A 13,419-nucleotide genomic window follows, 5' to 3' on the forward strand; every position below is an offset into this window, starting at 1 on the left:
ACTTGGCTTTACGTAAGTATTTTTTTTGCCATTTGAACACCAGTTAGTGATGGATTGGTAATCTGGTGGCCAATGTTAGTTAGCGGATGACACAGACAAACACCATATAAAACACAGCAACTAATTTAGGACATCCATGAGATATTAAAAGCAATTAAATACTGTTACTATTATACGAAAATAAGTGCTAAGAAATGTTGTTGTCAGAACAGCGTTACCAACCAGCATAGTTAAATGCACATAATAAATACATTAACTAGACTGATCAAAAAGGCCATTCCAAAGATTTGTATATCATATAAGTTGATTTTACCTAACTTGACGTTGCCTTGTTGCAATAAAAAAAAAATTTCTGGTGCCAGTAAAAACAAAGTATATTTCTATCAGCAGGAGCTGAAATCAAGTTATTCTGCTTTATTAGTATTGTGTATAGTACCAAGCTTACCAATACATCACTAATCCCTTAAAATTCGGTAAAATAATCACCAACTATTGCCATAACGACAATTTTAAGATACCTCTCCCATAAGCCGTAATGCAAAATTTACGCACTTTTGGAACCTTTCAAGATGGCGTAGAAGCCTTCTAATTGGCTTCAATTTTCAACCACTAGTTGCGCGATCCAGGTTTCATATAGCCTTTCCACATGGCCGCTTCAAAGGTGGCCTGGCCACCTTTGCCTCCGAAAAAGCCACCTTTCCGCCAAAAAGGTGGCTTTTCTCCGGCCCTACTCCAGAGTAGGTCCAGGCCACTGTGGCTTTTGCGAAAGGTGGCTTTTTGCTGTGCGTATCGTAAGGTTTTCGGTTTGCCCAATTCACCTTCTACCTAATTTCGGTTTATGTGTTGTTAAGTGACGATTTTTTTGCAGCCATATGTTTCATAACAAAGGCAAGGTACATTTTAGTATCAAAAGGTGGATTGTAATTAAAACTGATTGTATAATTAACATTTTTACAATACTGTGCGCTAGTTTCACCTTATTTTGGATTTTGTACTTTGCAACACACGTTGCTGTGATTTAAAGATCAGCATTTTTTGCGCGACAAAGCTATTTGCAGCTGCCACAACGTGTTTGAAAAGTCAAATAATTTTGCTGAAGAACCCGCAGTCGTTTTAGAGTTAAATTGCAGTATGCTTATCTGTTTTTTGGGGCTATTGTATATTTTCTAAATCACTCCGCTAAGTGTGTGGTGCTATATTTTGTTAACAACTTTCAAACAATATTTTTTGGCACTGGTCTAGAATCCTACCACAGTTATCAAATCAACGCACAAAATTTAAGTAAGGGCAAGCGTTCGGGTGTGTCAAGTATTATTATATTCATTATTTGGTAATATAATACTTGACCCACCCTAACCCAAAACGCTAACACGCACCCTAACCCAAATAATGTGCGTTGTGGTAGGATTCTAGACTAGCGCCTAATTGTTAAAGGGGTGTTTTAGCAACTGTTCTGTATTTTAATTATCTTGTTACAAAACAAAAGTGTTTTATTTCTTAACTTTAATTCTCTTTATTAGCTTGCCATGGATTCTAGGGTAAAATGGTCAGAACAAGCAACCTGTAATCCCATAATTGTATTCAATAGAATAATTTGTTGGAAAAAGGAATTTGAAAAATAGAAGGAAATTCTATTTTTTGTTTGACACAATTTCAAAAGAGATAAATTACACAGGATATTCCTCCTCAAAGTAAGTGCATGAAGATTTTTTAATTTGTTTGCCTATTTCTAATGACAGGTTATCAAACAGGTTGCGAATAACCAAAGCAATATCTCGGCCATATTTCCAACAAATAAACAGAATAATAACATCCTGTCCTAGCAGTATGGTATGTTTTATCACAATTTTAATTATCAGGTAATATATTGCTAAATTATTTTCATCCTGGTGTTTATTGATAACTTTTTGGTTATTTAATTATGTTCTATAATGTAATAAGTTTAGCAGTATCTTGCTGTTTTTAGGCATCCGACAGTGAGGGTGTTGAATTGATACCAATTCAAATTCAGGAACATCAATTCTCCCCTCAAGATGTTGACAACTGATGAAGCCAGCACACCACAGCAGTCGCTGAGTCAGTTGGGCTAACAGGTAAAATTTGAGTTTTATTTTGTTTATTTAGTGAAACTTTTAGTTTTGTCCGAAACGACAAATTTACTTATTATTGAACTTCAAATCATTGTTTTTATATTGTATAGAAAATGAATCAGAAAAGTCTTTGGAAGAAATGATAAAATTAATTGCTGATGAGGGTGAAAGGGATAAAGCAAAGATTTCACAAGAAAATGGAAAGATGATCAATGCAATTTCTGGGGAAAACAAAAACATTTTTGATGTCCTCCTTCAAAGTAAATAACTTCCCATAATTGGGTAGCTTTAACTGAATTTGTTAATACCTTTTTTTTAAATGTTTGTTAAAACCACTGTATGTCAAGATATTAAAGAAATGTTTTTTCTTGTTCGTTTTTGAATTCTAGTTTCAAATGCACTGATAACGTTTTTTTTTAATTTATTATCTTGCTATATCATTTTTGTTATTTACATTTTCTTTTCTACGCACTCTTGATTTTTTATTTTGAATAAAAACATTTACAAATATCAAAATTGATTACTTGTTATTATTGCATAATTGTCAGAAAGATATTGACAGATGATGTTTCTCACTAAACTGTTCTCTGTTGAGCCTCTCAGGTATGCTTAGATATATCTCTATAAAATCTGGAGGGTATGGAGTTCGTTCATGATCATAAATATCATGCAAAATATAACAAATTGCGCAAATCCTTGGTGCATTTGAAACTTCGACAGCAATCCGCTTTGGCAAAATCATCTCCAACAGGAAAAAAGGGATATATTGTTATATTACAATTTGTAGTTAGCAACCGCCGTCTCTTTCTTAGTTTCAGTTTCCAAATAAACTTAGGTATTTTAGCTGCTATTCTACGTATATCTGCAAACACCATCTTGGTAATAACTTTTTTTGTCGCTTGTATACTCAAAAAGGCAACAGCACGAATGAGAACAAACTCGGGCGCGAACAGCGTTCACTTTATCTAAGCGGCCATGTGACCGTTAAAAGTGGTAAAAAAAGCCACCTTTTTTAGCCGGCCACCTTTCAAGTTGGCCATGTGGAAAGGCTAATGCTGTACTGTATATTACTGCGCATTTGTCTGTATTATGTCGTTGGTCTTAATACTATGGTTTTATAGATTTTTCTGCTTTAGGTATTGTTGCTTTTTAGGTCTTATTGTGTGTTCCCGATTAGGGTACAACCTTTTTGTGAAAAAAATAAAAAGGATGGTTGTTTTTATACACTTTGGTAAAACATGAAGATAAATTTCAAAATTGCGACATCAAAATTATCAAATGTTATAACGTTGAAAATATTTTTTGGCCAGGTATTTTTTTTACCGTGGGCAAAGTTAAAATTGGATTATGGTAGATCAAATTCTTATTTAAGTTGGAAAAAATACAAGCATCCTTCACATAAGCAGTCTTGAAAAAAGTGATTTTGAAAATAAACCAGTGAGGATTGAAAGTACAGATAACCATTATTATGTTTATAGTAGTGTTAATTTTTACTATATGGTTATTTTCAGCCAAGAATTTGGTGAAGAACTTGTTTAAATTTTGTTTTAACTTTCAAACCAGGTAGGCTAAAGTTATGGTAAACGACATTAAAAATATTATAAAAATTTCTAGAAAATTATTTCGCCGAAATTACAAATGGTGGATTATGGTTAGTCCCCTTTCGGCTTCTACAGACATTCATACATTCTTGTTTTTAAATATTCTCGTAGCCCAGTAATGTGATTTTAAATCTAAACTTTTTTTTTAACTATAATTTCCATTGTAGGATACAAGTAAAATTGTATTTATTATGGTTAACAGCAATGCAAACATTATTTTTCAATATTCCTACTAACAAAGCAGTAAAAACTACCGATGGTCAAGCTGAAGCCTTGCTTGAAAAACCTATTGCAGATCATTTACAACAGAGAGGCTCAGAACAATATGTCAGATATCTTAACAAACCAAAGAGAGCAAAGCATTCATTGAACTATAGTAATGATCAGTTGACTAGCATATCGACTTTTGGCGGAAGCACGTTGTCTAAGTTACCAGTAGTAATGCCCACATGTGATGATCGTTCTGTTCTAAGCAAGGAAATGAATTTCAAGATATCTAATGCCCAAAAATGTTGTGGTTGTATATATCGCAATAAAATTTGCTATAAACACAATACTCACAATCATAGGAAAAACCTATTTTGCTATGGACATCACAAACGCAGTGGTAACACCTTAACACATCAAACTTCTTGGAAAAAGTCCTGCTCTGCTCCAGTTATTGTGTGTGATGATGGTAAATGGATTTCCTCATCAAAAAAACATAAAAATATAAAAGAAAGTATTTTTAAAACACAATCAGAAATCAAAAAGTTCTCCAATTCGACTGAGTTGTTGAATAAAATGAAAGTTGGTTCACAGAACAGTCTAAATACAGTGTTTCCCATTAACAAAGCTAAAAAGCGTACAATAAATGTACCATCACAGTCTCTTTTAAAAAGAGTAAAAATTCACGAAGTCTGTCACATCGAGTGTGCACCAGAAGTGAATATGTGTTGGCCGAAAAATTATGTTGCATTATGCTATCAGTATATTTTAGCAAGGTTTCTTGGATCCCAATTATCTAGTTTGTATAACAAAACTCTGGAACACAAGTATATAAATGGACATAGATATAAAAACATTCATCAAACTGTGGTTAATGGCATAACAGAATGGAATAAGTTTTCTTGGTCTTATTTTACACAAAGTAAGGAAGTTCAAAAGCATTTTTATGTGAAGACATTGGAAAAAAGTATAGCACCCCTTTCTCCATCGTTCCAGGTGCCTGATATCTCTATTTCAGAATTTTTCAGTGAACCAATTTCTTTTGATATAAAAACACAATTACCTTTTAAGCCATCAAGAAAGTCAAGGCGGTTAAAAATGAAAAGAGATATGGGTGTACCACTACCATATGTGTCAGATTATTTAGTTGAAATTCCAAGTAACAAAAAGCAAAAAAGAGCGAAGTCGTATATTGATTTTTTCTACCCAGTGTTTTGGAAATATTACACTACTGAAAGCCAATCTATGGGTTTGAAAGCAAATCAACTTTCCCACATGTATATTAAAGCTCTACAAAATCACAAGGAATATCCTAAAGAAACAAGTAAATTTACAACTATGAATCTAGTCAACTTTGGTTTTGCGACAACCCTTCAAAAAAGCAGAAGACTAGGTAAGTTTTTTGTATCACATTTTTCTTTAACAGGGTTGATATTAAAGAGAGTTGCACTCACCAGTTGGGCAGGTGTCTTCCAATTACCAATCGCCATGTAGGCTAAGTTTTGGACCACTGCACTTCGTTCAGTTGTCAGAAGCCACACTGTATATTTTTTTTGAGTGTTGGCATTAATAAATCGATTTTCCTTTGCCTCATATTAGCAACACTCATCAAAAATCTTACAGCTCACCAAAATGTTGTACACAGCTCATCAAACGTGTACGCCACTTTTATTGTATGTATTGCATCGAACATATTTTCCAACTATTTATGTTCCTAAGATACCACCAAAAAGATATAAAGTCGCCAAATCAGTAAAAGAAGCAGACAGAATTATCCATCCTTAACCCTCTGTTATGTCAGGTGGCTCAGTGTAATATTGTTTGTTTTAGTAGGGTAATGCATTTGTCATTTTTATACAACCTAATAACCATTAGCGATTCTTGTTTGCTCTAAATTTTCTTCAAACTTCAAACACAAAATAAATTTGGCAAACTGTGTAAATAACAAACAAATTTGGTTGACTGGATTTCATGCATAATTCAGAAACTGCCAAGATTTTTGGGAAAAAATATATACAGAAGCAGTGTTCCCGCTAAGCGCAATTTTTTTGCACATTTGCTCAAAATTTTGGGCACTCGTGCACTTTGTTTCACGGAAGTGCACAAGCAAAAAAAAATTAAAAGTTGATTTTTTGTTCACTAAAATTCGACCTCCAGTTGTCCCCTGAAGCCAACTTATCACTATTTTGCAAAGATTATTACATGAAATACAGTTAGATACCCCATTTTTACTTCACGAAAGTTTCAAATTAGTTTTATCCGAGCTACGTACCGACAAAAAAATGCCCAAATTAGTTTTGTCCCAGCTATGCAGGACAAAAAAGTGCCCAATTAGTTTTTGCTTTGAGATATACGTGCTTCTTAACAAGGGAGGCCCACCCCCCTAAATAGAGTGCCAGCAAATTCTCAGGGCGTCGCAAGTACTGCTATAAATAGTTTAAATTTTGTGCAAAAAATTTTATGCTTACATGTTACGCTTGGTGTGATTTCTGCCTATATTCAGTGTCTTATACTTTACTTTGAAATTACACGGATGTGTTGTTTCACTCGATCCGTCATAAATTAGTGCAGTTCTAAGCAAAAAGGTCTATGACAATTAGTGCATTAAATGACAGAAGAGTCTGACTTTTAGACCTTGAGGTTGCAATAATGCACTAAATGGACCTTTAGGTAAAATCCCGGCAGAGATAAATAGAAAATATTGGCTGAAAACTCATAAAAAAACTATGAGATAGAATTAATAATACTTAACCCACCCGAACCCATACGCTAACCAGCAATTTAACTCAAATAAGGTGCGCTGATTTAATAATTATTTAAACGCTGGGGAAAAAGCCCAAACTCGGGTGGGCATAAGATAATTTCTTGTCCAGCTTATGTAGGATTGTTGCGTCACGCATTGATTTATTAGGGCCTAAAGCAGCGGTTTTTAACCTATGGGTAATTGCCCACATGTGGGTAATTTCAGGATAGCAGGTTGGTAATCAGCTGAACCAGAATATTTAGAATTATGGTTGTAACAAACAAAGTCACAGCTGTAACTGGTAAGTTGCTTTATTACTTACACTTTTTTGATGTTTTTGAGTCCTTTTAAATTAAAACAACTAAACAAGCACAAGTATATTTTATCATTTTTAGAATTGTTTCCTCATAGTTATCAATTTTGTGGCCGGTTTTACGTATTTTATTTTTATGTGACGTAATAGTAAGATTTTTCTTGTATCCGCGCTAACTTGCCTAGCTATTCTTTCCTAATCAGTTTGCTGTTAGTATTTATTTTTGAAGGTATTCTTAGTGGAGTTGTTTGGAATAGTATACAGTAACTATAAGTGTGCATTTAGAGTTAGTGAGATGAGCGAGCTTTATTTTGATGAATAACGCTGTTTTATGTTTTTAGTATGGTAAATTGCAAAATGGATGAAATTAGATTGTGGGTAATAGGACTTTGATCTGGACAGAAATGGGTAATAAGGGAAAAAAGGTTAAGAACCCCTGGCCTAAAGCATTTATAAAATTATTAAATCAACACACTTTATTTAGGTTATGGTGATGGTTAGCGTTTGGGTTCGGTTGGTTTAAGTATTATGAAATTTAATCTTCGTGATTTTGTGATTGGCAAGTTTTTGAGCTACTAATTTTTGACGCATTCTGGTCTTAAACCATTCTTTTGCACTGTTAACAACCATACGCACCAGAGGTTCTGTGCTGCGCGAAGCCCTATAGTGGGTTGTTTCAATTTTCCAAGGGCGTCCGCAATGGTTTCGATTCGTATCTAAACATAATTGCCATATAAAATATTAACAGACAGTCATTTTTTAAGCTTTGGTTTGGTTGACCACTATGAACTTAAGAGATCGTAACAACATACTTACGTAGACTAATTGCTAATTCTCAATTCTATTTTAAAATATTGTAGTGTTCAGTGGGCCGATTCGGTCCCTCAAAACATCTTAAAAAACACTGCTTACAAATAATATAAGCCATTTGCATTCCAACTTACCAAAAACTGCAGCAATTGCTTATCATTTTCTTTTGCAAACAATTCCAAATACAGAAAAGTAAAATTATTATCGCTGGGTACATCGCAAGTCCAATAAACTTTTCCAACGGGGTCGATGACCGGGTTAAACATTTAAAAATTAACAACATTCAAGGTAAACAATAAACCTCATAACTATTTACCACTACAGCAATGACGTCTTTTATTGTTTGCTAATAAATGTTTTTTTAAAACGGGACAAAGAGTCTTTATTACGAATTTTTAAACATGACTTCGATTCACCTTATTATTTGTGTAGTGCTGAATGTATTTGCGCCCTAGTGTTTAAGGAAATAACTGGCGGTAAGTAGTATTTCACTTAGTAGTGGTGCTTAACACAAGTTGTCCTATACCAACTAATTACATTTTTCGCCGAATCCACTTGCCAGTCAGGCCAAAGTGGATTCAAATCTAATTTTTGTGTTTATATGATCGGGTAATTGGAACCGATATAAATTTCATTCCAAAGTGCAATTTTCAGAAGGCCGTGTGTGTAACGTATTTGGATACTTTGCATTGGCGCTGCATAAATTTCATTCCTAAGTGCACTTTCTAGAAAGCTGTGTGTGACGTATTTGGACTGACTGGCAGTTGGACTTTTGATTCCTGGTTGTAGTAAAAAAACGCTGACTGTTTTGGTGCTAAGGCATGTATCACCATTTGTTGTCATTGCGGTTGAGAAGGACAGAATTTTGACTAAGGAAAAATAAATGCCACAGACTTCAGGTGTTTAGGAACTTTTTACTGTGCCGGACCAACAAAATCATGTCACATGCAGAAATTGCAATGTTAAGCTTGTATATTGCAATAGCACCGGCAGTTTGTTGAATCACTTTAAAAAAAACACATCCACTGTAAGCTTCATCTAGCATAATAAACTAAGTTGAGTTTGTGTTGTAGTTTTGTTAAATGTAAGAAAATCATTGTTTTCACATCACAGGTCAGAAGAAGCAATTCAAACCAAAGCAGACAAACCAGAATGACCCCATATGTTCGCCCCAAAGTCACCCCTATTTAAAGCAATAAAATTACCAAACTAATAAGTAGCAAAAGTGATTGTTATTTTTTTTATGACCAATAAACCTTATAGCAGGGGAACATTTTAAAATTTTGTTAAAAGAGATGGCTCCTGGGGATGAGTTGCCCAGTAGAGCCACCTTTACCAGAAGGATAACTAATATGTTGTTTTTTTTGTTTTTTTTTCAATAATATTCAATTATTTCTTTAAATTGTTGTGTTGTCATACAGATGCCAAATGTTCATACATAGGTAAAATTCCTCAACATATTACATAAAGATTCAATATTCTGGATTCGTTCTAGAATACCTTGGGATTCTACTTTGAACATTCCTAGTTACACCCCCCTACGCTTGACTAAGTCAGCCACACAAACTACCAACGAAACCGCGTCTTAAGCGAGCACAATACTACAACTAAAGAGACTCAGTTTTATGTCTGGAAGAAATTAAGTAGGATTATTGCCACGTCTGTCATGCTAGTTTGTTAAAATCCACGCTTTTTTCACCTGTGAATTTGGTAAAAAAGCGCTGATTTTAACGGACTAAAAAAAGTAAAGGCCAAAAAAAATGGTCTGTTGCATATCCAATTTGGGCACTTTTTGGTTGGAAATTTTAGTCACCCACGCACATGGTAAAAAAATTAGAGGGAACACTATACAGAAGGAAAAAAAATATTATGGAATCATATAAATTAATGGCGACTTGTGAAGATTGTTGGCTCCCTTGAAAAATCTAAGTTGGCATGTTGTCTGCAAAATTTGTCTCGCCTAATTGTCTTTACAAATGATTTAACCTACCTTTCTACTTTGGTGTGGTAACATAGTTCTTGTTTGATCAGCCTTAATTGTTTGCCGATTTTGAAGTTGCACAAAGCAATAATTGGAGTTTTACACAATTGTTTGTCTTTATTGTTAGGCATTCAAGATAATTTGTCCCAGTTCAACAAATTAAGTCTAGTAGGTTTGATAACACCACAACAGCCTGTGTTTGGTGAAGGGCATTTGCCAGCAACATCTCAACCCTGCTTTAAGCAATGGTCTTAGGGTGGATATTGAATTAACATTTTGACCTGCTATTCAAGTGAGTGTCTACCTATTAGCACTCTCCCATATGAAATTACATTTCCAAAAATATATGCACACAAATTCCCCCTGTGTAAGTATTTTACCAATAATTTAACCGGCCTTTCTTTAGTGATAACAAATAGAGTTTTTTAACAGAAAACTTTGCACATATTAATTCACCCGTAACATAGTTCATGTTTGACAGTAACTAAAGCTATTTTTAAAAATGCCATGCCCAACAAGTAAACTCAATTACTGTACTTGCTCCAGTTTGTTGCACATTGTTTTCAAAATTGAAGCATACAACCAAAAATATATTCGATCTTTGTGTGAATAGAAAAGTTCCCAAATTGGTTTATTTAGTTATATTTCAACAAAAAAGTGCAGCCATTAGAGGACCTTTTGAGCTCATATTCACATGAAATATTATTATTGATGAGTTTCACGAAAAGGTCTAAAAAGCTCTACTAGTGACAACAGTGGAAGTGTGTTTGAAAGTGATTTATCTATTTCAGAGATATTTAAACAGGAGTTGAACCTTTTCTTCAGTGATCTCAACTGCTCAAAAGAAGAGCAGAAATTTTGGCATACTGACCCGAAGACAAAAACTGCCTGGGAACCTACCTTTCCTGAGAAAATAATTGCTTTTATATTTTTGCCATGAATTTGCTTAGAAAAACATTGAGGGGCTTCTGCTGAAAATCGGACTGCTACAATGTAGAGCTCAAGAGTGGTGCTTGTTCATTAACAGTTAAAAAATTGAAGTGTGTATGGTTAAATAACAGTAATAAAATAGTGGCCACATTTCCATAAGAGTTTGTCAAGTCATCCAACCTTTGTTGCCAGAGAAAAAAAGATTATTATTTCAACATTGCACATTAAACTTGGTTTGAAAAAGTAGTTTGCGAAAACCTTGCCTACAACTGGAGACTGCTATATTATAAGCTCAAATCAATTTTGTTTTTGATGGCCCTCAGATCCGCAAACTCATAGAAGATGCATGTTTGTGCAGTCTATGACAGTCCAGAAGTCTGCTTTTAGGGGGGGAGCCGGAGCTTAATCAATTTTAATGATTTTTAAGGAGTTGAAACCATTTTTAAAATTTGTAAAACTAAAGCTATAAAATGTGCCCTAGATCGAATTTTAAGTTGCTAAAAAAGTACTAAACAGTTTATTGTTGCAAAATGTAACTTGATTTAGCCAGTGCTTGATCCATTTGAAAAAAATACTGCTGCTGAGCTGTAGCATTTAGATAAGTGTTTGGTATCTCCGGCGCCATTGGTTAAGTGGTTGATGACTGAGGAGCTGGGTTAGGTGTCAATACTGTAAGTTCAAAGATTGGTGTGTGAAGATATCTAAGTTCATTATCTCTTTATCCAAGTAGTTAGTTTTTCTGCTAACCTTGGTAATTAAAGTACAGAGCATGGAGAAAGGTTCCACCAGGACAGGGTAAGGTGGGGTAGTAGTATGCCAACATGACGGCTAATTGCTGTAGCAGTCTTCAAAGTGTCACCTTGGCCCCGTCATGTTTAGTCAAATGATTAATTAATATGCTTAGACAAGTCACTGAAACATTAATACACAAGTGTGTACTACTGTGATCTAGGCCATCAGAAGTCATGCTACAACGGCATGCATATCAAGTTGTACCAAGAGCCTTCAAAACAGCTTGAACTGAAATCAGTTAATCAACTAAGGATTTTCGTGCAAGCAACGCCAGCCTAGAAAAACATATCCTGCAGCAAGGAGCCAGTCAAACTAGACCACCATTGTCTGCTGCATCCTGTTTAAATGGTCTATTTATTAGTTCAAACACCACCATGGCTAGTTGTTTTTTTAGCTTTGTCTTACTTGCATGAAAAGCCTCAATTGATCAACTGATTTCATTTAGTCCCTCTAAAGGCTCTTGGAGTACTATGCTTTAAAAAATATTCTTTATGAAATCTATTGTTTACTGCGTCTGCTGTAGCCTAATTGTTTTGAATTTTGTTTGATTTTCCTATAGAAGGCTCTCTTTTCCATAAAAGGATAACAATTACCATCTTTCACACTCGCATCAAAATTATAAGAATATAGCCTGGTGGCAACAGATAAGGTCTCATTGATTACCAATGTCAAAATTTGCATCTTTTTGGCACTTTTTTGGATCAAAAGTATGGATTATTTTAAGAATAAGAGCCAATTATTAAACTTCAAGATCATTTTTGGATTCAGTAGCACCAAAGTACCACAAAACCAACTTTTTTGGCCCCAAAATGTGTGATGGCCAGTGATATTAAACATTGTTCCCCAGGCCACAGATAAAACTGCCAATAAAGCCTGACCCTGGAAAATATTTATAACTATTGGTTATGCTAACTTTCGGTTAGTTTGCAATTCTTTTGTTTGTTTTAAAGTTTGATCATGGGTATTTATTTTAGATGATTTCTTAAAGGAGTGCCCATTCTGCAACATAAACCTTATTTCAACATCTGTCATTGACCAACATCAACATATTGCGCGACATATGAACGATTCCTGGATGTCGATGCTATGTCCCAAAGTTCTTCCTAAACAGATTAAAGCACTTAAAAGAAGGAACAGTTCATTTTCAAAAGTGCTAAACAAACATATTCCCCTTAAAAATTCAAGTGTGGGATTGAACAAGTATAGTCGTTTCAAAGGACGCGTTCATGTTAAGTCTGATTGTTTTCCTGTTTCAAAATATTTAGATTCCGCAAAATTTTCGTCTTTTTTTGTGTTGAAACGAGCAACTGCCCGTAAATCCTGTACATCCTTTTCCTAAATACATAGACTATTTATATTTATACTGTTTTTGATTTCTCAATGTCAGTGAACTGGGAACCAAATCCATTTTAAATAAGCTGTTTTTTAAATCAAATTTAAATGGTAATTATAAATATAGTTTAAAACTTTTTACATAAATTAGTTCCTTTTGTGTAAGCCACTAAAGTGAAGTACGATCATACTATATTTTTGTTATCATATTTTGGCCTACGTTAAAATTTGTGGTATAATTTTACAGAAGTTTTGTGATGATTTAGGTCTAAAGTGCTTTAAGACACTACCTGTGCTCCACTGGATTTTATTTAGTAAATGCATAAACTTTTTCATTTTACGAATCCAAACGAACATTAAACAATTTTTATTATCAGCATTTGAGTTTTATTTAAAAAACAGAGGACCCACACCCCAATAAGTACAATGTGTATATATCATGCGCGAATCGTATTTCTAGTATTAAAGAAACGTTTACTCCTGTGTTAGTTTTATTCGAGCTACTGCGGACATAAAAGTTCTTAAATATTTTTATTTGAGCTATGTATGAGTGTATGACCAATTAAGTGTCCAAATTAGTTTTGTTCGATCTACGTACAATTAAAAAGTGCCTCCTACAG

The 13,419-nt window shown here is 34.1% G+C and overlaps 2 long non-coding RNA genes across 2 annotated transcripts; both read left to right on the forward strand.

Moving 5' to 3' along the window:
- The first annotated feature begins 1,534 nt into the window (after positions 1–1,534).
- Positions 1,535–2,544, forward strand: LOC146168201 (uncharacterized). The gene is made up of 4 exons (XR_014499637.1): positions 1,535–1,691; positions 1,752–1,859; positions 1,967–2,093; positions 2,201–2,544. It is a non-coding gene; the product is annotated as an uncharacterized LOC146168201 (long non-coding RNA).
- A 1,321-nt stretch (positions 2,545–3,865) lies between these two features.
- On the forward strand, positions 3,866–13,419 carry LOC146168202 (uncharacterized). The gene is made up of 2 exons (XR_014498531.1): positions 3,866–5,291; positions 12,442–13,419. It is a non-coding gene; the product is annotated as an uncharacterized LOC146168202 (long non-coding RNA).

This window comes from Ascidiella aspersa, chromosome 1 (genome assembly GCF_963924565.1).
Source record: "Ascidiella aspersa chromosome 1, kaAscAspe10.2, whole genome shotgun sequence".
In the NCBI taxonomy this organism is placed as follows: Eukaryota; Metazoa; Chordata; class Ascidiacea; order Phlebobranchia; family Ascidiidae; genus Ascidiella; species Ascidiella aspersa.